General features: G+C 39.5%; 1 protein-coding gene and 1 pseudogene across 1 annotated transcript in view; one reads left to right on the top strand and one right to left on the bottom strand.

Moving 5' to 3' along the window:
- The window catches only part of Lsamp (limbic system associated membrane protein), a 2154604-nt gene that overhangs the window by 1168174 nt on the left and 959860 nt on the right, over nt 1-26570 (bottom strand). The window lies entirely within an intron of this gene.
- On the top strand, nt 6433-6903 carry LOC116897709 (annotated as a pseudogene).

Below are 26570 nucleotides of genomic sequence, written 5' to 3'. Positions count from 1 at the left end.
TACACACACACACACACACACACACACACACACACACACACACATATATATATATATATATATATATATACATATATATATACACACACAAATAAGTAAATAACTGTAAAAGAAAATAAAGCAGTAGGAGAAAGTATGTCACATCTAATACATGAAACAGAAATTGAAATAAGACCTACAGGTCTAATAATATTTAATCTTTCTTTCTTTCCTTTTTGTTCCCAAAGTATTGCTGTGTAACCTCAGCTGGTCTGGAAGTCACTATGTAGACCAGGATGACTTCAAACTCATAGATATTTCCTTCTCTGTCTCCTTAGTGCTGGGATTAAAGGCATGTATCATGTCAGGCTCATATGTCCAGTCTAAATATTCTAACATTATAAATCACAGTATCATGACAAAATCATAATTAACAATTAAAGTCTTCTACATTTATACAGACTATACATCATATAAATATGATTGTGTCTGTGTGTCTGTTTGAGTTTGTATTGTGTATATGTGTTTATGGTTATGTATATGCATAGGTATGTATAGGTGTTTGTGAGTTTGTGTGTGTGTGTGTGTGTGTGTGTGTGTGTGTGTGTTTGAAGACCACCAAAAATTGAGATTTTCAAACCTCTTTAAGTTCTGAATCAGAGTCTGGCATTAAGTACTCACCACCCTAATCTCTGACTCGGGGCTTCTCATTTTCTTCCACTGCTCACTCAATCAGCACTGTAGAAGACTCATATCTAATTAGTACCCCAAGGACTACACATCCAAGTTTGATCTGCACACAGTGCCCTTTGGCTATGCCCCTATTCTACAGAAAAAAACACATGGGTAGCATTGTCATCCCTTGATAACCCAGTGAAGAGATAGACAGATGGCTGAAGGCAATCTTATGGCTATTTAGATAAGAAATGCCCTACTCCTTTGAACTAGAGTAATCATTAAGAAGAGGTAATATATACCATAGAGGCGGCTGCCATATTTGTCTTCTGAAAGGATTTCTCAGTTTTGGAGGAGGGGTACAAGAGATTGAGATTTGCTAAATGTAATCTTTTCAAGAGTTAAGATGGATACTACTCCACAGAATCTAGAGAAACACCCATCATAGAGTAAAACCTAAGGTTTTCTTAAAATGAACAAAGCTATTATTGACTTCCAAGTGCACACTGACTATCAGCCATAAAAGAACTAATGGCCACAAAGTCTAATTACAGCTCTACCACTTCTCTCATCGTGGTCATTGTTTTCTGTTTGCCCCCTTCTAACGTAATTCTCCAGCAGAGATTTGGTCCTGTGGAGAGTGTAATAAGGCCTTTGCTTAACAGTTGGAGCTAATCAACAAGACAGTTTGACCAAAAAAAAGTTTCCTCTAAGGAAGATTTCTCACATGGAAAGAGTACATTCAGATTGGCAATTGTAGGCTTCCTTGCCTTGACATGGAGTCCTCAACCCATGATCAAGCCCTGGCTTCCGAGTCTCTGGAATACAGGCATACAAGAACCAAGACACCAGTGAAAGAAGCAAATGATTCTATGCCGATTCATGAATATTATAGCCGGAAGGATGGATTTCACAAGAAATATCTCACTTGAAATTCCACATAAATAAAAATCATAAATAAATAATATTATGTAAGTACTAAATGGACTTGGCATCCTGTGATAGTTTAATCAAAGCTTCAGGTGTTCTCAAATTAGATTTGTTTTCATCTTCTTCTAGCTCTATTTTTTCCCTTATGATAATGAAACAAAAGCTTTTCTAAAAACAGACAGAAATGAATCACTGCTACCTAGGATAAATGCCTTTTACATTTGCCCCAGAAGTCCTTGCAAACCTAATGCAGTCAAAACAATGGCAGGAAAGTTCTAAACCTTTGTTAAGTAACCATTAATTATTCACTGAAAGAATCCATTGCTTGTGAGTAGATGTAAGCCTTGGGGGCAGGCAATGAAGGCTTTTTTTTTAATTGGTTGAGGCTGTTGGGGTATAATTACAACATTTTTTTTAATCAAAGAAAGCCTGCTACCAAAGTGCTACAAAAGCCAGAATTTAATCTAGTTTATATTATCTACAGAAATTGATTATATTGCATACATGCATATTTTGAGCCTAAGTGATCACTTACACACACACACACACACACACACACACACACACACACGAACGCATGCACACACACATACCACACCTAGAAATTAGACCTAATCGATAATGTGTATGCTAGTATACTAGAAATGTATGTAGCTGCAATTCTGAGAGTCCATAATCATTATTTGAATAATTCAATGCTATATGAGACTCTGTAATAAGCAGAGTTTTAATCTGATAGTTTATAATTTAACAGAGGTTTACAATTTATCTCATTTGATTCAAAACTTTGCATAAAATGTTGTGTCCAGGTAACCAGTCTCAGATTTCACAATCTGTTCTCTGTTCTCTGTTCTCTTGAGTTTTCCTATACCACACCTATAAACTACAACTGAGGAGGGCCCTCCATCAGTAGAAGAAGGGATAGACAGGGCTTGTACATCAGCTTGTGTTTTCTCCCACAGCACCTCTGGAGTGTACAGGCAGAAGTAAGTGATTTTGCATGTAGTAAATTACATTTCCTCACCTGGCAACTCATCCTTTTTCCCACAAAACTAGAGGATGAGACCATGGAAAAGCATCACTTCCTTAGCCTGTTATAACAAACTCATCACAGGTAACTATCTTTTCCCTTTGTGTTACCTTTGTTGACTTCACAGTCACCTCTTTTTGTTTTCGAGAAATTACTACTGTGTTCCAACTCCCTAATCTTGCTGGTCCATGAATTTGTTTCTCATTAATTATGAGATCCTGCAAAGAGCGGATAACTAACTCTTCATCTGTAACTGCCACTTTACACATGTCCATCCCCACACATACCCAATCCTTAGTACTGCGAAATAAATAAAACAAGCAAAATCACTATCTAGGATCTAAGCTATAGGAGCAGTGATCTTTCAAAGGCCTCTAGCAAGTCTTGGCCTGTATAGCATGTCTTATTAGCACAATCTTTATTGATATGCATTTAATTTCCATTGTTCTTATAAAATTTTATCATTGTTCCCAACACAGTTAACATTGAGCTAGTTAGCCTCTTTAGCCTTTCTTCTTGACACATGTCCACTTCCTGATAATTGAACTGGCTCCTTCTCTTTTCCCATCACTTTTTTAAAATACTTGCATTCTATTATTAAAAGCGAATAGTATTTGCTAAAGCTTTGCAGCTAGTGAAAGACTGAGCTCACAGACAGGTGTGATGGTGCATGCACTTAAATCCAGAACTCAGGAGGATGATGCAGGAGGATGGAGACTCTGGGTTACCTAAGATCCTTTCTCAGAGCAAACTGAGACAAGATAAAGTCCAATTAAGCATCTGCAAAGAGGCTCATCTCAGAATTATCTCCGTTTCCCAAGGAAGAACGACCTGACTCGGAGCCATGCTGCAATCTTGTTTTTAGGAAACATTTTCTTCCTTACCATCTGCTGTCCACATTTTTTCTTCATTCCATCTATAAACCACAAGTGGAGAAAAAGCAGCGAAGCATAAAGCAATGGAGGGAAAGGGGATTTATGAATATTTCCTTCAATATTAAAGCAATCGGTGTGTGTGTAATAGAGTGAAAGCAATTTGCATGCTTGTCCCTTGTGTTCTTCACCAGAGATTTTGATTCTGCACAAGATGCAGATCGGACCCTGTGATCAAGGTATTTTTCTCAAATATTCATGTATCTATTATCTAGGAACTGTCCCAAGTTTAATTTTCCTGAAATGCTATTCAAAGCACACCCAGATTTCACCAATAACAAACCTGGCTTTGCTCATACCACCCGGACAGCCTAGGTGCTGGGGAGTTGCTTCTCGAACAGCCGCATCATCTCCCTAATTCTGTGCTCTGTCATTCTCATACCCCTCCTAACCCCACCCCTTCTCTTTCCAGCAGGAATGGAGAAGTAAATCACATTATATTCTTTGGCTCCATAAACTATGTCAATTTGGTTTGAAATAATATTAAATATGGAAATTCTCCCTCTCTTTTTCTTAATCCGTTACATTTTCTAACCTCACTCACACAGGTCTTTGAAAGAAAACAACTGCAAAGGCATCTGGGTAATGTCATTATGCTAATTTACTGGCTATAATCTGTGGAAATAAAATAGTAGGTATTAGAGTGAGGAATGATTTAAGATAAAAAAAAAAAAACAACAAAAGCAAAAAAAAAAAACAGGGCAAACCTTCTCAGGCCTCCCCTGCACCTGCTGCAATTTACTCAGCTGAGCTCACTCTCTTGAAAGGTCTCTGTCTCTGTCTCTGTCTCTGTTTCTCTCTCTCTCTGTGTGTGTGTGTGTGTGTGTGTGTGTGTGTGTCTTTGTCTCTCTGTGTGTGCCTCTCTCTCTCTCTCTGTGTGTGTGTGTCTTTGTCTCTGTGTCTCTGTCTCTCTCTCTCTCTCTCTCTCTCTCTCTCTCTCTCTCTCCCTCTCTCTCTCCCCTCCTCTCTCCCCCTCCCTCTCCCTCCCTCTCTCTCTGTATGTGTAGGTGTGTGGGTGTCCCTGTTTATCCCTGTCTCTGCCATTGTCTCTGTCTCTGATACACTGGTCCTCCAGCTTAGGAAGTATTGGCATGCATGAATTCATTTTTCTCAGTAAATCTTGTTCTTTCACAATTTCACACATGTACACTATGTATTCTGATTCCCCCTCCATTCCCTTCCATTTCCTTCACATTCCTAACAGCCTCCTTCCTCCCTATAGATCTTTCTCTATTTTACTGTTTGGAAAGCTGACTAAACATTACTAGACACTAACCAAAAGAACTCGGTGGTAACTCTGTCCAGAAGACAGAGGAAAGAGACTTCCAGTAGAGAATTCAGTTTCCCTGTAAAAAGGAAGAAGAGGGCTACAGCGTGATCAGAGGGCAGCTACTAGAACCATGCCTTACAAAGCAAAGGCAGTTGGCTGCATGATAAATCTCCCCCATGGTTTTGGGAGGTTTGGTAGGTGTGAGGCTGTGTCACTGGAGGTGGGCTTTGGGAGTTTCAAACCCCACCCCGTCTCTAGGTCACTCTCTCTGTTCTCTGCATCCCGGCAGTGGTTTGGGATACGAGTTCTCAGCTCTTGCTTTTTGTGTGCTTTGCTTCTCCAGTCATGATCTCTAGTCCTCTGAAACAGGATCCCAGATAAACTCTTTCTTCCATGAGTTGCCATGGTCATGGTGTTTCATCAGAGCAACAGAAAGGTCACTACTGCAGCTGGCGAGGAGGCAGGCTTTATCTGACTCTAGTGGAGATCTATGCACAGCCAACTCTAGTCACAACAAAAACAGAAATTGGGAATAGTGACGTTTTAATTTCTCTTATCCACCAGTGCGTTTTAGTTGACACCACTGGAGATTTTTCACCAGCCCATAAGCTCTCATCAGTTTGCTCAGTTGGGGATCTTATTCTAGAAGGAATCAGAAGCCACAGAAAGCATTAGGTGCACCTTTATGGGATCTACCCCTTCTGTCTGATTTTTTTTCCAAACTGAAAGAAGGCAGAGTTAGCCACATCCAGATATTCTTCCGGTTTCTCTCCTATCCTGTGAGCATGGGAGAGCATCCTCTCATTAAACACTAAAATTCAGTCTCTTTAGAGTCTCACCTGTCTTTACATTTACTGCATCAGCCACATAGCTCTGTAAGAAAGCACTTTGTGTAATTTAAATTCCATGAGAATGTTCACACTGAATTGTATTTAACTCCAGGAAAAAAAATCATGTATTCTAATTTGAATTGGGTGTAAATAGATGACCCTAATTTGTCTCAGATTCATAAAGAGGATCCAGTTTGAAATTCATCTGATAATTAGAGAAAAATTAAAAGATAGACTATGTACAATGATGTTCTATTTTGACACAGCCTTTCAGTTTTTCTGGAGATATAATGTGCATAATCCTTCTACATTCTCCCTCATGTGGTCTGGCAAAGCTGCTGCATACTGTTATAGCGGAAATGTATTAACCGCCTAAATGCTACTCAGCACCAAGACACTAGCTTACTTTACGGAACATGAAAGGAGGGTGGGATTTTACAGTTTCCAAGTTCATGGTGGCAGGAGCAGGAGGAGAGAAGTGGACAGTCAGTGTGAGCTCGCTACCTGTTAAATCATTATGCCTCAAATTGACTGTGCTTGCTTCTTATGCTAATAATAATCATAGGAATTTTGGTCCATAGAAGGACATTTGGGCCGTGTGTGTGTGTGCGTGTGTGTGTGTGTGTGTGTGTGTGTGTGTGTGTGTAAAGGGGTTGTATTGACTTCAAACTATGTAAGTCCAGGAAGTAGGTAACTAGGAACTTCAACATTGTGAAGAACAGGAAGGTGAATCAGAAGGTATTAGAAGTTTCTCTTCCTGTAAGCAGCCAGAGGTGACCTATGAATATGGTTTGCTACCCCCTTGACCCAGAAAACCCCACAAAATCATGCAAATCAAAAGGTTCAAACCTCGTGTTCACTTTAAGAACACACGGAAACGTCCCAGACCATCAAGACTATGCATATCTGCAAAGCCACCAAGTATCTGAAGGATGTCACTTTAAAGAAGCAATGTGCTTCCTTCCGGCGATATAACGGTAGAGTCGGTATGTGCACCCAGGCCAAACAATGGGGCTGGACACAGGGACGATGGCCAAAAAAGAGTGCTGATTTTTTGCTGTGCATGCTTAAAAATGCAGAGAGTGAACCTACCGGGCACATGGCCGGATTAATACATGCATGAGCTCCCCCTGCCACATTGAGATGATCCTCACTGAGAAGGAACAGATTGTTCCAGAGCCAGAAGAGAAGGTTGCATGGAAGAAAAAGAGATCCCAGAAGAAACTGAAGAAACAAAAACTCATGGCACGGGAATAAATGCAGCATAAAATAAATGAAAATAAAGTAAAAGAAGGAGGAGGAGGAGAAGGAGGAGGAAGAGGAGGAGAGGGGGAGGAGAAGAAGAGGAAGAGGAAGAGTATGAAGAAGAAGAAGAAGAAGAAGAAGAAGAAGAAGAAGAAGAAGAAGAAGAAGAAGAAGAAGAAGAAGAAGAAGAAGTTTTCTTCATATGTTGCTACTCTCCATATTCTAGGATGCCCTATATCTAGCATGTCAGAACTCAGGCCATTCTTTAACTTTCCCTTCAAGTGTTCACAATCCAGAGAAGTTGGCTGTGCTCTGTTCTCCTGAGTTCAAGCTCACATGCCCCTGGTGGCTTTCATTCACCAAAGGTTCCACACTGGTTGCCCTACTTCACCATCAAGTCGTTTTGTTTCTTTGTTTGTTTGGTTTAGCTTTGTTTGTTTTTCCTTCCAACACAAATTCCTTGAGCACAGAGTCCATAGAGGACTGAGTTTCTGTTTGCTTGTTTGGCTCTTCTAGTTCTCAAATTAGTTTCTTGCATCACAAATGTTGACTCTAAGGCTTCATTTAATTGCATTTATAAAAATCACCAGTAGCCGTGTTCTGTCTCTTCAGCCTGCTCTGTGGATATCAGGATAGATAGCATTAACCAATATATTACGCTACATTTGTTTGGTCCTTCCTAATTCCGGTTGTACAATTCAAAAGACAAAAGAGAAAGCAACCGTGTTATGGCAGTGCCCAAAGGCAGGACTTTGAAGCTGCTGCGGGTCTCATGGGATGTCTTGTGTTGTCTTTTCGCAGAAACAGTAACTGCAGGCTTTGGTGAAAAAGAGAAAACCCGAAACCATCTCTATTTTCTCACTTCCTGACACCTCTATCTCTCTGCAGTGCCTTTGGTTGGAGGAAGTGGGGGTGCGGGAGTGTGGGGGGAGCTCTGAGACCCTCTAGGTCACTGTGGCCTTGGGTTTGAGTGAAACCGATCTTCCTGGTCCACTCGTATCCCTTCGCAGGTGGGTTCTGCGAGTGTGAACAGTTAGTTCATGTAAACAGGGCAGAGATTACACGGGAGATGGAGGCAGCTTAATAAAGCGAACACACACAAGTCTGGTCCCTTTGGAGGCAAAAGCCAATAAAGATATTGACGAGGAAGAGCTGCTGTTGATTTGTAGACATTCAGAATGCGCCTCTAAAAACATCCCCAAACAGTATCCGCCTTTTCATTTTCTGCCCCAGGACCCTCTTCTGACCAGGTTACCGAATGTTTACTACAGCCTCGCCAGCCTCAGAAGAGCGGCTGGGGAGAGAAAGCTTTGCTCCTCGGAGCTCAGCCTGCAGTTCAAATTGAAGCCAAGCGATGCTGCAGCTAGGAGATACGGGCTCTGTGCAGCTAGGGGGAGCCCGAACACAGAAAGATGACGCAGGGCCGATCGGCACTCATTCAGCAGGTACATCCTGCAGCCCAGACAGCTTTCCAGACATTCCTCTCTCATTGGCCAAGGGAAGAGGCTGGACGTTTCTGATTGGAAGATGGAAAAGTATCCACAGCACTCTCTTTCTGATAGTTTTAGGGGTTACACAGTCGCCCTTGGGGACCAATTACTACAACTGTCTGCAGCTGAAGCAAGAACGACCCAAAACAAAGATCATTTCATGACTGAAACAATTAGAGAATTAAACACTGCTAGACTTTGAAACTGGCTGTTCACTAAGAAGTACACAATTTTAATTTGGGGGTTTTGAGAGTTACTTTATTGTTTTAACCTTGTTGAACTATGACATTGTAATTGCATTTACAAACCCCACACAACAGAACGACAACAAAGCACAACCAAAAAAATACATTTTCAGTCATTTAGATAGTTTAGAGAGGAGTGAGAGTCTAATTCGAAAATAAGCAACCCTACACCTAACGGAATAAAAGAATGGTGATTCCTGATTTATCAAAGGGTAGTTTGGATATTTGTATTTTGAAAGTCCACCCACCTTTTTAGAAGGAATGAAAAAAAAATGTACCTAAATGCCATTTAGGTACAAAACGTTTATTCCTAACCAGGGAATCACAAGGCTGTAATGAAAGTCCTTTATGGACTGTTGACTTGAGCAAGCTGTTGGCTGATGTGTGTTCCTTAATGCAGAGATCTTTTAGATTTTAATGAGAAAGTGGGTCTGAAGTACTTAACACTGTATTTGTCACACTTAGAATTTTGGAGGGGACATCTAGTCCTGTAATTATGTACTATTGTGTATTTAGATTTAATTACATATTTATCTATTTGATTATATAATTTAATTATATATTTTATATATTATTAAAACACATACTGTTATTCTAATTATATATTTAACTTTATAATCTTAGAGATTATATAATATATAATTAATTATAATAACATATATATGGCACTAAAATGTTTGTCTCAGTGATTCAGTGATAACGAGCGTATACTAAGTATTCCAAAATATGTATAACTAAAAAAATGAAAAAGATAGGAAGAAAGAAAATGTTACAGAGAGGGAAGGAGAGTTTTACATTCAATTCTGTCTTCATGAAGCTACCGAAATCACATGCTCCTGACAGGCTTCTCCCATATCTCCTTCACCTGCCAACTTGAATGGGGAGATGCCTCTCTCTCGCTTCCTTACTTCTTGACAGTAATAACGGTGGCTCTCTCTTGCCTCTATTTAGGTTTTTTTCCAAAATTCAGCAAGGTTGAGAGCCAAGAAAGGACTTGAAAGGAACATGGCTGGTATGTATAGGAGTGGGGCAGGTTGACAAAGATAGAAAGATTCAAGGTTGAATAAGAAATAAGTAGCGGTATTAATCCTCCTGAGCTATAAAGTAAGAGCGAGTCTCAGAATCAGGATAGAGGGACACCCCCTTTGAAAAGGAGAAAGTGACAGCATGGATTGCCGAACCGGCTGGAGGGGAGAAAAGAGCATGTGTAATGAGAACAAAGTGTCGATTATGATCGATCACCAAGAAAGATGCTGCTAGGGGCGGGGTGGGGGGCAGGGGACGGGTGGGTGGTGGCAGAGCTCTGCTGAGACCCGGCCTGCGATGGAGCGATAGAAATAGAACCATTGATGGTCTGTGTAACGGGGAAGAAAATAGCTGGGTAGGCAGTTTTATAGGCTAGAAGAGAATGAAGGGGAAAACAGAAATCAGAGCTGAGCCATGTGTGTAAAAGTTTGGGAAGAGTGAGGACATTTCTGAGTGCTGAAAGATCTCAGCCCACGGGATGGAGAGTTAGTGTTATCTATGTGGACAGAGAAGGTAAAGAGAGAACTTTTCAGGAATGAGGCCGTGGAAAGGCTATACCAGGACATTGTAACTGGAATCCATGGGAGAACACAGCACCACAGTGGGGACCGGAAGTTCAGCCATCAAACTGGAGCAAAACTTCACAATCAGCTGGGTAGACTTTTCAGAACCCACCCACCTCCTTTTCCTTTGGGGACCTTAAAAATAAGGCGGATGGTTTTTGCTTTGACTCCCAAAAAGACAGGAGGGTCCTTCTCACTATCGGTGCTGCACTCCATTGACTGGGCTATTGGTGGGCGTTGTCTTACTCTGAGTTCACATCCTGAGCCCTGTGAGTACAGCATCCATGGCGTCTTTTTCTCCCTTAATTTCCTCTCGGAAGTTCACATTCCCCTGGTGTAGGGACTTGATTTCATTCCTGAACCTGCTTCTTCTAGTTGTGATGGTTCTCATTTTCTGCCACCGTGTGGTTGAACAGCCGTGTGGCAGGACCCCCACCTTTAGCGGAAGGAACCCAACAAATGGTGATGTTTCCTCATGAGGAACGCCTCTGTTAGTGACAGTTTGGACAACTGAGCAATTTAAATGTAAATTCAGTAATTCCGTAATTCCGAGGAATATGTGGGACTTTTTACTAAGGCAGCAAAGTTGGTTTCATGTTGAATTTGGAGCTTTTCATGTTTGTGAAGGAAGGAGAGATGCAGAAGCCTAGGGCATCATGGGTGAAAATGATGGGGATTGATACCTTCTATCACTTGTATCTAGACAAGTGCCCTGGACATCTAGAAGACAAACAGAGCCAATATAGCTTATGCCTATGTTGCTAATGGTTTAAAAGAGCTGAATGAAATCACCTGATAGTGATTTCTCGGAGGAAGAATACTAGCTTCATAATGACATGTTTAAATACTGTGAACCTTAGTGTATTAAAGCTTTTCTCTGCAATGTAGGAATATTCAATTCACTGCACACTTTACCATGCTTCGGGTTTTCTATTTATAAAATTAAATCTATTATTCAAACTCACAAAGACATTGGAAGCACTAATGAAATGTCAAGGACAGAAAAGCTCTTCAGGAGGTGGCACGTGCGAGTTTATATTTAATAATATATGTCTGCATATATATTTAATATATCTGATTAACTTACAGACTTTTGTGACTTGGAAGTATAAAAAAAGCAGCCTAGGTTCTGTCCATTATCTCACTTGATATGTGATCTTGGTGGGGAGTCATGAGCTCCTTCAGATCCTCAGTTTCCATTTCTGATGTGATGACTCATACAAAAATACTTCACAGGCCACGAAATGCGTTACATGAGTATGTGTTTCTCTGTAATTAAACGCATGTGGGGACATTAATAAATATTAAATTCCCGAAGAATCTTTTTGTACCGTACAAATGTCCCAACTCACACTCCAAATACTAAGAACAAAGGTATTCGAGTAAATAGCACAAAACTTTATGCAATAAACAAGAACATGGATATTAGGATATGTTAAGTATTTCCTACAAAGTATTACAGCAAAGGACAGGTGAGGGCTTAAGTACTTAAGGAATATGGGGTTGGTGGGGAATGAGAGAAGAGGTGAGAGAGAAGGAGAGGGAGAAAGACTACAAAGTATTTTATAAAGTTTGTTCTTCTTCAATGTGTTCCTACACTCCTAGAGACAGTCAGGATCATATTAGCCTAACTGGTATAGTAAAAGCAATATCAACAGACACACATTGGCAATGCAAATCAATCAACCAATCAATAATCAATTGATCTTCCTTTCTTCCTTCCATCCTTCCTACCTTTCTTCTTCCTTCCTTTCTTTCTCTCTCTTTCTTTCTGTCTTTCTTTCTTTCTTTCTTTCTTTCTTTCTTTCTTTCTTTCTTTCTTTCTCTTAATCTAGTGGCGTCTGCCTCTACCATAAACGCTTTGTTTCTACTTCTGTGTATTAACACTTAAAAGTATAAAAATATACACCCTGGATTATCACATTTGTTACATGTACAGCTTATCCAAGACTCTAGTTTTATCATGAGTCTTTGCTTAACAGGGCAGCTGGTGACAGAAATGGAATTAAAATTCAATCTTTAGACATGCTCTGGGCATGCCTGCAATATCAGCGCTTGGGAGGCGAAAGCTGTAAAATCATAGGTTTGAAATCTACCTCAGCTCCAGGAGAGAGATCTCATTTCAAAAGAGCAAACCTTAAGGTCAAACAAACAAACGAATCGATGAGAATCTTCAGACATGTTTGGTTTCATGTAGTTAGAAGTGGATGGGAAGAGGCAGAGAGGAGGAACACAACTCTGTGGTATCAGGGAGCAACCCCTTCGTGTGCGATTTTAATGACTTTTCTGGGGTGGGATGTCAAGAGGTTAGCAGGACAATGCAGCCCAGCGAAGAACAGAGTGAATGCCGAAATGACTATAGCTCCTGCAGAAGGAGACATCTATATTAGATGTTTGATTCTGATTGTACCAGATCTGACCTGCCACTGGCTCAGGTAGATGGGAACGAGGCCCTTATCCCGCTACAGAGGCAGGAAAGAATATGTCTACAGTGTGACTACTCCTGATTATCATTCAACACCAGCTCGTACTCAGGAAAACTTTCTCTCCTTCCTTGTCACACTTTCCCAGGATTTTTGTAAAGAAACAGAACCTGTAACCTGGCCAGTTTTTGAAGACATTTTTTGTTTCTATCATATACACCTCTTTCCCTCTGTCCCTTCCACACCATTCCTCCATCTCCTTTCTTCCTCTTCTTCCTTACCTTTCAAAGTGTTCTGATTCCCTTCTATATACATCAGATTGGACACTGGCCATGCTCTACTAAATGTAGTCTCAACAAGGCTTTCTACTGTTTCTCTGCATTGTATGTGTTACAAGGGATATGAAAATAAGCCCTGGTCAACTCTTGGAATCAGATTCTCATTGTGGTGGGAAAGCATCACCATCTTTTGTTATCAAATATCTAATAATACGTGTGCACATAAGCAACCTTTCCAAGGGTTCTTCACCTGGACCTGGATCTGGATCATGAAGGAATTTGAACATAGACTTCAACTGCTCTGTCATTTCGTGTAAACTGCTTTGGAAATTTGATTTATGGATAAACAGATGAACTTCTCTGTTTAAGAGCAGATTCATGGTTTTCATTAGATTTGCAGTACCTAAAACTCATTTTAAAATTATGGAGCTCTTGGAGAAGTGTTCTCATATAGGATTTGAGGTCATATTTATCATAATTGTGCTATACATAAATGGAGATTTTATTTGGAGTTTGTGATGATACATTTTAAAGTTAGACCTTGCTCAACATGACATGAGCAGAACTTGAAATACTCAGAAATGGGAGTTGGTGTAAGATTTAATTTGCAATGTATATTTCATTTTAAATTGATATGATATATTTGTTGTATAATTTAAATTATTTTGATAGACTTAGTAAAAACTGAACTGTACCTTTATACTTTAAGCAAAAAGTGGTTCGAAGGAATTTCCAATGGTGTTAGTGAGTTTTTCACACTATACACTGATTAATGGGGATTATGGCCCATGTTCATAGCACTGGTTTGGGGTCACCCTTTCATAAAATGCACCCAAACTACCTTCCTACAATGGACACCAAGATAGGAAAGTCTTCTGCTGATCTTGCCTTATCAAAGCAAAGATTCAATAACAAAACAACATACTACATAGTTTGGGGAAATTGGGTCATCCGGACCTGGAAGAAATCTTTAAATGCTAAATTCTCTTTGGCTGACTGGGTGCATTTCAGCCTTTCTCCAGCACCTATACCACAGGACAGCCATGTAATTAACTAAACAGTGCAAAGAGAATGAGTGGCAAGATGACTCAGTGGTTAACACTGACTGAGGACCCAGGTTCAGTTCCCATCACCCACATTGTGGTTCACAATTATCTGTAACTCCAGTTCCAGACCATCTAACCAACCTTCTGGCTTCCATCCATGCATGAGCACATAGTAAACAGATGTATGTGCAGACAAAATACACATATACATAAAGTAAACCGTTTTTAATAGAAACCAAATAGCTCTATTGAGCTGAAAATGTATAAATAAAAATTAACCCCCTAACCTACTCACTGTTACTTTTAAAATGAAGTTTCCGGGTGGAAATAGAATTTAATGTGAAATCCTGTAAGATTTTAATGTGAAATAGTCATTGGGAGTACCAACTTTTTCATATGTGGCATATTGTGGAATGAAATTGAGAATAGCTTACAGCAAGAAAAACACGTTCTTATTGTGATGACCATTTATTCAGGTGGTCTCTATTAAGGTATATATCCAACTAAATTAAAATTTTACATCTACAAAATATGTTTACCCTGATTTATCACCAAATGGGGATGTGACTAAACTTTCACTACTATAAAATGGGTGTATAAAGTGTTTTATTTTTATTTAAAGTAATATAACTGAGTAATAAATATTAACAAAGTAGTGATCTGTGTCCTGACATGGCTAAATGCATTAATCTAATTGAAGAAGCCAAACCCAAGGCCACATACAGCATCATGGCACCATGGTTGTATTCTAGGCAAAGGAACTGTGGAGAGAGAATAGGTCAGTGATTATTAGTTGTGAAAGATGAAAGGTGAGACACACAGTTAGCAACTCTGTGTGTATGTACATAATAAGGATTTTGAGTATGTATTCATGTGTGTCTGTCTGTATGTAGGCAGATGTGTGTGTCTGATGAAACTGTCTTGTATTATGATCATAGTGGTATTATTCTACTCCAAACTTACCAAAGTGTTTAATACCCCCACACACACAGAGACAGACAGAGACAGAGAGAGAGAGACGGACAGAAAAACACATAATATTTATATGTAGAGAGGTGATAGATAGATAGATAGATAGATAGATAGATAGGTAGAGAGGTAGATAGATATGTAGGTAGGTATCAAGAGTTTGTTTTTCCTACATATGGAAAGCAAGTTGCCAATCAAAAATAATTTAAGTTCATAAATAATTTTTCTTAGCATCTTTTGTTTCTAGAGCTGACTCCTTGAGAAAGAAGTTCAGAGAAATAAAACAAAAGACAGAAAACATTTTCCTCAAATATCATTTCAAAATATAATGCATAAGGCAAATAAGGAGAGAGGGGTTGGGGAGAACAAATATGGTGAGTAGCTGTAGCAGAGAGGGGCTCAACAGAAAGTTAGGGGAGTGTGTTGTCAGAATGGGTTTTCATGTCTAGTAGGCTTTTTTATTTCCCTAAAATGCAATTCCACAGCTGTAAATTTTGCTACTCAAACAAAATGGACTACTGGGAAGGGAGAACAGCCTGGCAGTTTCTGCAGATGCCCCCTGGTTGTCCTCCTAGGGTACTTCCAAGGGACACAGAAGCCATTACTTAAGCTGCCACTCTACAGAAGAAGGCGGTCCCTACATTCTTCCCTGCTCCTGTTTTCTCTGGAGTGGAGTCTCTTCCATGGTCTTGGGATATGATGAGGATAAGCTAAGTTAACTGTTGTGAGTACATAGACAAACTGGAGATTATTTCTATATCTATGACGCATATATAGAGTTCAGAGTTTTAAAAAAAAGTCTATACTTTTTCTTTTGAGCTCCGCACCCCCACCCCCTTTCTGATTTCTTCATCTCCTGGGATCCATTGAGTACCTCCCTCTCTCCTTATCTCACTGACTACAGTAATGAGCTCCAGGGGGACCTTTCTTCTGCCTTTGATGTAACACGTTTCTTTGAATACTCTTTGAAATTTCTCTTCCTACATTGTTTGTTTTTTTGTTTGCTCTGATGGTCTCCTTTGGGGGAAGGGGAGCCTGGGACTATGACAGCTGTTGTGGGGAGAAGAAGTTCAGCATGACAGGTCTGGAATGTATAAATTGAACAACACAATCACAAACACAGTGTGTGTGTGTGTGTGTGTGTGAGAGAGAGAGAGAGAGAGAGAGAGAGAGAGAGAGAGAGAGAGAGAGAGATAGAAATAAAAATGCTATTCTGACCTACTGCTGGAGCAGAAACATAAGCCCTTGGGCAGGAGGTGGTGAAGCATCCTGCAGGCTGCAGACAGGATGACAGCCAAGGACAGATACAGCTGGGAGGCCTGAGAGCTGTCAGTGAGGAAAACTGCCTGGTGGGAAGAGGTTCTTCTGGGGAGGGCAGGAAGGAAGCCCTAGTGAGAGAAAGGCAGACAGCAGAGACAAGGGCTGCTCTGAAACTTTATGTCCCAGCATGGCAGCCACAAGCGTCAGACCATCGATTAGTTGATTTTTTACCCTCTTTATAGGGAAATGCCTGAAAATCATTCTACAGAAACCAGAAGATTCAGTTTATTGTTAGAGAAGCATAAAGAAGCTGATATTCTTTATTTAATCACCCACTCACACTCAGTCCAGAGAAATTAAAATTTAATTAGAGAAGCAGCTAGCACCTCCATCACAGGGGTTGCAATTTGACAGGGCAACATAAATCTAAACTATCTGTTATCAAAATTCCTGGGTCAGAAATCTCTGAGATCTTAGGTTTGTTGCTGCTATTGTTTAGATTTTGGAAGTCTTGCATGCTCGGAGTGAGGTGTCTTAAGGTCAGGTAGGACTCAAGAATAAATACGAATTCATTTTTTGTTTCATATACAGTTTTTACACATCACTCAAATGTAATTATGTTTAATAATTTTAGTGCCTTTGAGGTTTGTTTGTTTGTTTTTATTCTTAGAACAGGATCTCTCTATGTACCCTTGGTTACCCTCGAATTCAATTTGTAGTACAAGCTGGCCTCAGATTTTGAGATCTGACTGCTTCTGTCTCCAGGGTGCTGAAATTAAAATGGCGGGCCACTGCACCAGGCCCCCCTCTGAGTTTAAATCTCAATTGTCACGAGCACAGGTGCTGAGTTTACTCCCTGTGATATCATGTCATCACACAAAATGTATTGGCCGTTGGATTGTTTTGAACTTGGGTTTTCAGATTGTGAAACCTAAATAAGTAGTGGACAAGCAAAGAAAACCAGACTACACTGGCCCTTAAAAGGTAAAGAAGGTGAGCTCCTCTCCTGAGTTCATCGAGGAGTGAGAAGTTAATCTTGCATTAAAATTCTTGTCTAAGAAGAGAAACAGATTTAGAATGTACGCTAAAGATCATGAAGAACTCAAAGGAAGGTTTTTCTCCTCCAGTACGTAAGCAAGCAGGGGGAGTGAATCTTTCTTATCACAAACTTTATATTGTTCCCAACTAGGTTCAAACTTTTCTGATTTTATGTTTTATGTGTGTGTGTGTGTGTGTGTGTGTGTGATAGATAGCTAGAGAGAGAAAGACAGAGACATAGATAGAGAGACAGAGAAACAGAGAGAGACAGACAGAGAGAGACAGAGAGACAGAGAGAGACAGAGACAGAGAGAGAGACAGAGAGAGACTTCATTTCCTTAGTTTTCCCTTTGTGTACGTGTGTGTGTGTGTGTGTGCACATGCTCTCACCTGTGCCTGTGTCTATATAGAGTGAGTGTGCTTGTGTGTGAATGTGTGAGTGTGAGAGTATGTATGAGTGTGTAGAGTAAGTGTCTTTGTGAGTGTGTAAGTGTGTGAGGGTCTATGTGGGAATGTGTGTGTATGAGTATATATGAGTATGTCTGTATACGTGAGTGTAAGTATTTGTATGAATGTGTATGAATCTGTGTATGTGTGTGTCTGTGTGAATATGTGTGTGTTTCCTGTCCACCTTTCTCATTCCTTCAACTGCACTCCTTAGATGTTCATTCTGGCTATTCCTTACCTTGCCCTCTACTCCTTACCTCCAGATCAATTTTCTTAAATGACTGCTTTAGTGTGTAATAACAGCTTAGAAAGCCTTGTCACCTCTGTATTTCTATGAAATAGTGGCAATGTCTCTCAATTCTTTATTTGGGATGAAAAGCATTGGCAATTACCAACCTGCCTCTTAGACTAACTTGTACTTAAACCATTATGACAGCATTCCTATGTGCAGGCTCTTATGAATCACTAACCCCACCCTCTTGCTCTCATCTGCAGCCTTCAAAATAGCACACATGAGCTGCCCCCATTTTCCTTCCTCCTTACAGCTAGCACTGAGCAAGCTTAATATCAGTGTCACTTGTAGTTCAAATTTCTTTCCCTCTAAGGTAAAACTCAGTTTAATTTAAACAACTCCGTTATTTCTCTAGTTGTCAGGATTCAGTTGTTTAACTGGCATGGAGACTATTGATTCCCTCCCCAAAAGCCAACCTTGGAGATGAAATGAGAATAATAAACATGCTTATGAATCAATTCCCTGAGATAGAGAGAAGTCATCAATGGTTCCTGGGGACTAGTGATGCTCTAAGACTCAGAAAGCATTGTCAGTTTACTGTCTCTTTGGTTCCCATTGTGAGACACTCCTATATCCAACAATTGTTTTTGGTATTTATGTAGTGTGTGTGTGTGTGTGTGTGTGTGTGTGTGTGTGTGTGTGTGTGTGTGTGTGTACATGTACTTCCATGTGCATGCATGTGTTTGTGTAAATATGAATGCCATAGCCCAAAGTTCAAGGCAGAAGGGCTACTCCAGTGGGTTCCCACCTTCCACCAAGTGAGTTCTGAGTGTGGTGAGTTCTTAGGTCATCATGTTTAGGAGAAAATACTCTTACTAATTGTGGCATTGCACTAGTCCCTCAACCAACTCTGTATTTGGGGCAAGGAAGCCAGTTACAGTGGAGAGTTTGTGGTAATGCCGAGACCCAGAATTGGTCAATGTGTTGAAAAGGATCAATGACCTTGAGTATTCATCCCTAAATGGAACACTGCCTCTGACGCCCAGGCCTCACAGAAAGAGAGAGGGGTAGGGAAGGGAGGGGAGGGAGGGGAGGGGAGGGGGAGACAGGGGAGAGAGAGAGAGAGAGAGAGAGAGAGAGAGAGAGAGAGAGAGAGAGAGAGAGAGAGAGAACACTCAAGAACATCACAGAAAATGAGGCAGTAAGAGTTTAAGAGCTGGATGATTGGATGATAGAAATGAGTGTGGCAAAATGGTGTCTCATGGACATGACGTGGCTGCTATATCCTTGAACTCACAGTGGGTATGACTACCTGCCTAAGACCTGAAGACGATGATCCTAGACAAAACTCCAGTACTCAGGAGCTCCTCCTCAGTCCTCCATCCCTAACTAAAGAGTCATTGGTAGTTGTAAGCCTCAGAGGGAGGAGAAGCATTCTTCCTTGGGTGATGTGGTTACTGCTATGTTGCATACCCATGCACATGTGAGCAGCACGTATGAGACTTAGGTTTTCACTTTCACTTGTTTTGCTATACATAATACCATGGCATTGGAAGGTAGACACAGAGTGGATGCCCGGGAGCTAGGGTCTATGGAATAGATATAGATTCCATTGCATACACTGTATGAAGTTCTCAAGAAGAAGAAAAACAGACAAGAAGGAGTATGGAGAAGATTACAAGAGAGTGGGATGCTTATGGATAGGAAAGTACAATATGCTTCACCCAAAGGGGGGAAAAGCTGGCAGAATGGAGTTGGCAATGCATGTGCTTAACTTGAGATTTTCAGTTCCACTCTTAGGTATAAAGTTCTGCATAGTAGTTTCAAAAGGAGATGCTTAAACCTCTGGAGGGACACAGAAGTAGTTCAAAAGACAATAGGACTTTATAGGTGTTGGCTAAAACTATGACTAATGGATAACCTTGAAATGGGCAGATCAAGCTGATAGCACCTGAATCCAGGGATCAGTCTTATGCATACTAGGATGCCCTGCCACCATATGCCTCTAGATATGGTGTATTAAAGAAGGAAAACACTATCAAGGAAATATTCTTATGTATGTAAGCAAAAAGATCACCAAAATATTCCTAACACATAAAACAAGTTATGGCTTAGTATCTTTTATCTACTAACTATAACCCTCAATTCACCAGAAATAGGGGGGGTGGCTAAATACTAGAAGCAGTGATATAAAAATCATACCCAGAGTGTGGGAATTCTATTAAGACAGGGGACTTGGTTTCTTGAACAAATAAATGAGATGGAAAGACTTAAGTGGACCGATTAGAGATGATTAGAGACTCTAAACACAGTATGTAAAGATTCTCTGGATCTCATCCATATAGTGCAATAGAAACAAGGAACTTAGAAGTTGGAGAGTTGACTCAGAAGTTAAGAGCAGTGGATGTGCTTCCAGAGGACCCAGGTTGGATTCTCAGCATTCTCACTGTGAGTCACGAGTGTCTGTAACTACAGTTCTAGAAGATCCGCTGCCCTCTTCCTCATTATGTGGGCCTCAGACATTTGTGTGATGTCTAGGCATATACAGATGCAAAACAAACATACAGATAAAATAATGAAATAATTTTTAAATAGAAATATAAAAAATTGAGGAAGAGGAAACAATGAACACATACTAAGCAATGTCTACTGTTACAGGATTATTATAAACGATGCTGGTTATGCCATAATGACATTGTCCACATTGTCTGATATGCATTCTAAAGTTCTTCTCAGTAAAATTTTATGGGTTCAGCGTTTTATTTTGATGATGATGATGATGATGATGATGATGATGATGCTGATGCTGCTGCTGATGTGTGTGTGTGTGTGTGTGTGTGTGTGTGTGTGTGTGTGTGTGTGTTTGCTTTCTGAAGGAGGGACTATATAGTTCTGGCAGTCTTGGAACTTTCTATGTAGATAACGTGTGTGTGTTTCATTTTGACATTTGTGTAATATTATGTATTTCCACCATATCCCTCTTTCTGCCCCTCTGTTCAGTCTTCCCTCCTCTAACTCGTCTTCTGCCTCTTCTCCCAGCATGACTTTCCATTGCCACTCTATGGGCAGGCAATGGGATTGAGCAAAAAAAACCTCACTAAGTAGAGAAATCCCTGCCTCTCACTCCCAACTACTGAGATCAAGGCATATTCCAATATACCCCAAAATGTTTTTATATAATTATATAAAATTATATATTAATATATGAATTGTTATATATGAATAATTTTATATTATAATTATATAAAACAATATAACATTTTATATCTAATATATAATAAACAAAAAATATAATAGTAAAATAATTGATATATCCCCCAAATAAAAATAGCATAAAAAAGGATACACAAGCAGCAAAAATGGCAGGGTATTAATTTTACTTAAGTTAGCCAATAGGTGTATGGTAATGGATTATGCTACTATGGTTCTACTGCATGTTTACCATAATTACTATAATATAAAGAAAACTTTTGTTTTTGTAAATGTCAAAATTTCTCTTATTAGTCTCTACTGGATTCATTTGAAATTAATCGTTTTAGTTTTAAATATTTACAAGTTTTGGAAGCAATACTCATGAGACTTAGGTGCAGGCTCTGTGTAGCATGGAGCTTATATCCTGAAAATCTATTTCTCTCTGCTGTCTGTTGTGAATTTCTGTGATGGTATCTGTATTTCAACTCTATATGTGTTCGTGTCTTGCATGAAATGAAAATAAAACATTGTATTGTCTTGAAAATATGACGTTATAAAATTCAGTGTCTCTGTAAAAAAATTAACAAAGGTGTTTTAAGTGAACATCTGTGCTAGGAAATTTGTTCTAAAAAGTTAGGACATAAGTGAAATTCTGAATATTTTAGGAGAAAAGGAGGAAGACAAGTTAGAGTGGGAGGAGGCAACAGTGTCAGAAGAGTGAACTATGATGCAATTACATCATATTATGCACAAGATATCAAAGTGAAATCTACTACTTTATCCAATTAAAATATGCCAATTAAAATATTTTCATTTTTTACCTTGGTAATATTCATCAATATCTAATGAATGAATACATATTTTTTTGGCATTCTGAGAACTATTTCCTTCCATAACCAAACAAGACTCTGTGGTTTGTTAATGTCTAGACTTCTACAAGTCTACTATTTTCATGATTTAGGTCCTATGTCAATGGTTGTTCTCCTGCCACCCATCAATAGAAGAGAGTAATAAGGAATACTAGAGAGCATGAAACTACACTAACAGAACAATGACAGTGTTTAGCAGTCAACATCAAGGAAAAGAAATGGGAAAAAATTCAGGATTTGTCAGAGCAAAGATGCAGGCCCGAGAAACCTTGACCAAATGCGCTGAGTTCTTGAGGAAAAGGTTTCCTGGTTTGCAGTGGGAGTTTTAGATGTGTAACTTTTTCATTCATTGGCTAGGTGGTAGACGGCCCCTGCCAGCAGGCTGATAGAACTGTAGTCTCCAGGTAGAGGCCATCTGCAGAGTTCAATCACCCACTTACTTCTGCTTAGAACTAGGATATTAGCAATATTACTTCACTTGCCATAGACTTGCACATGGGAACGCTGTGAGGAAGCAGAGTCACTCATCCCTGAAGCTTTGGGGGAAGGTTGTGATCAAGGAAAAAAGATAGCAAAGCTAAAGACCCATAGAAACTTCTCTATTATTGCCAAGTGGTTATAATCATAGGCGAAATGTTAATATCAATACAGAGCTATGAGAAAGGATTTTTAAGTAGGATTGTCATATCAGATTTTCAATTTTGACCTCCATTTGGCCTACTACTAGGGATGGGATAACCTAGTACTTTTGGCCAATAAAACAAACAGATGTGTAGAATAACTTGAAAATGGATTTGAACACTAAGAAATAGAAAACACAGTGTGTGCTATATGTATCTGACCATATTGCATACAAAAAGAATGGAATTTGCCTAAAAAAAAACTAAGTGCTGTTTAGAGTGTGGGATTCAACTATCCACATTGGAAATGCAAATTGGAAGAAAACCTTACATCACAGTGTACTGGTACAGTCTTGTTCAGAGTGACTTCCCCGTCACTGAAAATTATTTTCTCTAATATGAAGAAAGACTCCATATACATATGTGGGAGATGTGAGGAGAAGGCCTGCCTTGTGGACTGAGCTATATTGCAGTTGAAACAACCCTTGAGATATGTGATATGTTTGCTCTGGGAAAATGTGCCTACCTCTCTTAGTCTCAATCCCCACCCTACAGGCGACTGGAAAATTAACCGAGGGCAGGCGACATAAATTGCCTGCCACATAATAAATCTAGCCAAATGAAAGCCTCTCTTATTACTTGTGACATTCAGAACAGATGCAAGTGAAACTTTTGAGAGAACAAACACACTGGCTCTAAACCAGAGAGGGGCATAACAAACTTTAAAAGCATAGCAGAAAAAAAATGACAAGGAAAAGTTAGAACTCATGGTGAATACACAAATGACCGCAACTTGTAAAGTAAGGGTGGGGTCGAACTGGGTAAGTCTAAACAAAGGATGTGTGAATTCTCCATATATACTCTAGGATATACTTTGGGTTTGTGAGGGTCATACAAATAGAAACACTAATAAAATCATTCTTGTTATAGCCAATTAAATTCCATTATCTCTGAATTTTCATACCAGACTATATTTGCTTTTTGTTTTTTACAATTATTTTCTAAAAAGCTGTTTGCTAAGGAGAATTTAGGTTTAAAATAAAGCTATTCATTTGAAAAGTTCAGTATATGAGCAGACTTGATAAGGCAGAAAGAAACATGTTTTGAACAGAAAAGTATTAGAGAGGTATACACATATATGCCTTAGAACTTTTTCCATTTTGTCTACCTTGGGGTTCTTAGGTCATATGTGCCCAAAGATGTCTAGGATTGAAGCCTAACACAAATTATAACTTTTCCTAAACTTGTTTGTGATTAAAATATATTCCATTATTTGAGAATTATGTACAGTATATTATGATCCTATTCAACTCTTTCCAACACATCCTAGATTCCTAGGTTCTCCCTACCTCCCTATTCACCCAACACCATGTTTTATTAAAATAAAGTTTTTAAAAAGCCCATTAAACCCAATTAAATCTATTGTGTTTTTTTCAAGTATATAAATGGCCACCATCAGTCATGCTATCAAAAAGTGGGACCCTACAAAGAGGAGAGCTCCAGGACTCATGTGTTGTCCACATTATGGTTACTCTGAGTAATGTTTAGTAAGGTATACAGGAAAGAGTGATATTCAGAAATAATATGGAATTGGAAAAGAAGACTATCTTGTTAGCATTTTCAGCAAATGGTGCTGGTTCAACTGGAGGTCAACATGTAGAAGAATGCAGATCGATCCATGCTTATCACCCTGTACAAAGCTTAAGTCCAAGTGGATCAAGGACCTCCATCAAACCAGACACCTCAAACTAATAGAAGAAAAAACTAGGGAAGCATCTGGAACACATGGGCACTGGAAAAATTTCCTGAACAAAACACCAATAGCTTATGCTCTAAGATCAAGAATCGACAAATGGGATCTCATAAAACTGCAAAGCTTCTGTAAGGCAAAGGACACTGTGGTTAGGACAAAACGGCAACCAACAGATTGGGAAAAGATCTTTACCAATCCTACAACAGATAGAGGCCTTATATCCAAAATATACAAAGAACTCAAAAAGTTAGACCGCAGGGAGACAAATAACCCTATTAAAAAATGGGGTTCAGAGCTAAACAAAGAATTCACAGCTGAGGAATGCCGAATGGCTGAGAAACACCTAAAGAAATGTTCAACATCTTTAGTCATCAGGGAAATGCAAATCAAAACAACCCTGAGATTTCACCTCACACCAGTGAGAATGGCTAAGATCAAAAACTCAGGTGACAGCAAATGCTGACTAGGATGTGGAGAAAGAGGAACACTCCTCCATTGTTGGTGGGATTGCAGACTGGTACAACCATTCTGGAAATCAGCCTGAGGTTCCTCAGAAAATTGGACATTGAACTGCCTGAGGATCCAGCTATACCTCTCTTGGGCATACCCAAAAAGATGCCCCAACATATAAAAAAAAAGACACGTGCTCCACTATGTTCATCGCAGCCTTATTTATAATAGCCAGAAGCTGGAAAGAACCCAGATGCCCTTCAACAGAGGAATGGATACAGAAAATGTGGTACATCTACACAATGGAATATTACTCAGCTATAAAAAACAACGACTTTATGAAATTCGTAGGCAAATGGTGGGAACTGGAAAATATCATCCTGAGTGAGCTAACCCAATCACAGAAAGACATACATGGTATGCACTCATTGATAAGTGGCTATTAGCCCAAATGCCTGAATTACCCTAGATGCCTAGAACAAATGAAACTCAAGACGGATGATCAAAATGTGAATGCTTCACTCCTTCTTTAAAAGGGGAACAAGAATACCCTTGGCAGGGAAGAGAGAGGCAAAGATTAAAACAGAGACTGAAGGGACACCCATTCAGATCCTGCCCCACATGTGGCCCATATATATACAGCCACCCAATTAGACAAGATGGATGAAGCAAAGAATTGCAGAAGTGTAGATCGCTCCTGAGAGACACAGCCAGAATACAGCAAATACAGAGGCGAATGTCAGCAGCAAACCACTGAACTGAGAATAGGACCCCGTTGAAGGAATCAGAGAAAGAACTGGAAGAGCTTGAAGGGCTCGAGACCCCATATGTACAACAATGCCAAGCAACCAGAGCTTCCAGGGACTAAGCCACTACCTAAAGACTATACATGGACTGACCCTGGACTCTGACCTCAGGTAGCAATGAATATCCTAGTAAGAGCACCAGTGGAAGAGGAAGCCCTGGGTCCTGCTAAGACTGAACCCCAGTGAACTAGACATTTGGGGGAGGCGGCAATAGGGGGAGGGTGGGGAGGGAACACCCATAAGGAAGGGAGGGGGAGGGGATGTTTGTCTCGAAACCGGGAAAGGAATAACACTAAATGTATATAAGAAATATTCAAGTTAATAAAAAAAAAAAAGACTATCTTGTAATATTCAAAAGGTATTTTGGCAGCCTAGTAAAGCAGGTCAAATTAGTGAGAAGTAAGTAGAGATTATATAAAACCGTTACTAAGTTCTATGACTGACAGAATGGAAAAACTTGATTAAAATATTTTCATAAAATGATGGTTGTGTTGGTCACATGACAAAAGAAATTAGGAGCCTTATATTACTCTTAAACATAAGATATAGATAGATAGATAGATAGATAGATAGATAGATAGATAGATCTTTGATTGTTACTGCTTACTACTTGCCCGAGATTCTAACCATTATTTGTGGAACTAATAAAAACAAAAAAAATATACAGGAAAGAATAGAGCTCACTTTGTAAATTCAAGAAAAATTCCTACCACTAACATGATCTCTTAGGCATACTATGTAGAGGGTGTATTGATTGTCATGTCTCCCCAACAGATGTATTTTAGTCAGTTAAGACTAAACAAAGTGGGGAGATTCAGAGGTGAAGCACATACTTTAGATATAGATAAATATGACTAAAACACAGAGTATTTAAATCTTCCCTTCAATATTTGATATTTGACACCTATCTTGAGATGGTTCTTTGTTACTTAATTTTGCTTTTCTTGATTTTAAAATCAGGGTAGGCATAGG

Source organism: Rattus rattus, chromosome 4, assembly GCF_011064425.1.
Source record: "Rattus rattus isolate New Zealand chromosome 4, Rrattus_CSIRO_v1, whole genome shotgun sequence".
Lineage (NCBI taxonomy): Eukaryota > Metazoa > Chordata > Mammalia > Rodentia > Muridae > Rattus > Rattus rattus.
This window is presented reverse-complemented; position numbering and strand designations above follow the sequence as displayed.